The 2,186-nt window shown below is 40.2% G+C and overlaps 1 pseudogene; it reads left to right on the forward strand.

The window, feature by feature from the left end:
- The first annotated feature begins 837 nt into the window (after window positions 1–837).
- On the forward strand, window positions 838–1,412 carry LOC125086685 (protein LZIC-like; annotated as a pseudogene).
- Window positions 1,413–2,186: the final 774 nt, after the last annotated feature.

Consider the following 2,186-nt stretch of genomic DNA (forward strand, 5'->3'; position numbering starts at 1 on the left):
GAGAGAGGAAGGGAAGCAGGCTCCCTGCTGAGCAGAGAGCCCGATGCGGGACTCGATCCCAGGACCCTGAGATCATGACCTGAGCCGAAGGCAGCGGCTTAACCCACTGAGCCACCCAGGCGCCCTATATTTTATATTTTATATTTTTAATATATTTTATATTTTTACTATATTTTTTAAGTAGCCTCTACCTACACCTAACATGGGTTGAAATTACAACCCCGAGATCAAGAGTTGCATGGTCTATTGACTGAGCCAGCCCGGCGTCCTTAAAAATATTTTGTTTTTAAAAAGATGTAAGTCTGTTGGAAAAGAGTTTTTGATAGCAATTTTTAAAACTCCCTGTTATGTACCAGGCACAAATTTATTTCTAGTTATTAAAAAAAAAAAAACAGTTGGATGAAGACTTCAATCCCAGGAGACCTAAAAATCAAAGATATCAAACAGTAAAGGAATGGAGTAATTTCTGTTCTCCTCCAACATGGTAAATTTAAATAGAAATTTATGATTATTATGGCAGTTATAAAGTCTTCATGTGACTGATGTATAGACATACTCCCAAACTGTTTTTTTTTCTATTTTTTTTTCTATTACATATTATTCTATTACATATTAGTAAATATAAGATCATTAAAAAGAACTTTCCTGGGACAGGGGACCCTGAGGGCCTGGGGAGGCAACTGCACTTCCAAACGGTTTGAACTTTGAGCCTCTTGTAGTCTTGAAGAACAATTTCACTTTCCTCAGGTTTATGACACTCGAAACTTCAACAGTCGGAGGTTTACGCACTTTGGGACCAGTCAACACTGTGCAGAGTTCAAAGTGCTAGGAGACAAGAGATCCAAATGGCTTCCAGAGGACAGACAGACACAAGCAAATTAAAGGAGAATTTAGAAGAATAGTTGGACAGCAATTACAAAATTTGGCGGAAATGCAGAGAGAAACTTGATACAGATGACTATGAAGAAACCAAAAAGGAAACTGCAGCAACTAAGTGAATTTAATGATTTACTGAAGAAAATTATGCCTGGAAATATGACTTTGGGAGATGAGCCAACCTGAATGCAACTGGTTAACCAGGCCTCTATGAGCCAGGCCTTTTAAACCCCAGAGGTCATCAGATTACTTGAAAGAAACAAACAGGTCAGCTTCAGACAAGGTTAGCAGAAATGGATAGAGATCTCGTGGTGGTAAAGATGGAAAGAGGCCTCTACTCTCAACAGAAAGGGGAGATACTAACAGCTCTCAGGACACGTGGAGGGAAGCTGAGTGCAGATGACGAGGCCTTCTTGTCAGCGAATGCAGGTGCTCTACTCAGCCAGTTTGAGAAAGTCTCTCCAGACCTTGGCTCTGGAGACAAGGTTCTTGCATTGGCAAGCTCTGAGGTTGAAAAAATAAAAAAAGGGACATAGTGTGGAAGCTTGGCACATGGAGCACATTTTTGCTGCAAATGTCCATTTGTCTTCTAGGGATTTCGAATCATTGCAAGGAAAACAGGAGATTCTTGAAATGCATTGACACCCTAAGAAAAGGTGACAGAAAAATATACTCATGGCTTCTGTTCATATGCTTCATCATTGTGCTTTGTGTAGGGTTGCCTGTCTGAGTGATCCTAGACTTGCTGGGATGAGGGACCCATTAGGCCTTATTCCTTATGTCTTGGGGGTTTGAGAAAGAACAGAAAATAGTTTCTCTGCTTATGTTTATTAAGCCTCCTTGTTGGTTTTTGTTTTGTTTTAAGCCTCCTTGGTTTTTGTTTGTTCTTAAGATTTTATTTATTTGAGAGAGAGTGAGAGAGCACAAGCAGGTGGAGGGGCGAGGGAGAGGGAGAAGCAGGCTCCTCACCAAGCAGGGAGCCTGATGTGGGGCTTGATCCTAGGACCCTGTGATCATGACCTGAGCCAAAGACAGACACTTAACCAACTGAGCCACTCAGGTGCCTCAAGCCTCCTTGTTTTTAAATGCTGATAATAGATGAAAAGATGTGAACGTAAAAAAAAAAAAAAGAAAAAAGGAAAGAAAGAAAGAAAAGAAAAAGAGAACCATCTTGGTAACTTGGTAATGAGGTACTAATACTACTGTGACAACTTGCTAGATATTCTTCTTCTTCTTCTTTTTTTTTTTTAAGATTTTATTGTTTGTTTGTTTGTTTTTTCGGGGCACCTGGGTGGCTCAGTCATTAAGCA

Source organism: Lutra lutra, chromosome 16, assembly GCF_902655055.1.
Source record: "Lutra lutra chromosome 16, mLutLut1.2, whole genome shotgun sequence".
Lineage (NCBI taxonomy): Eukaryota > Metazoa > Chordata > Mammalia > Carnivora > Mustelidae > Lutra > Lutra lutra.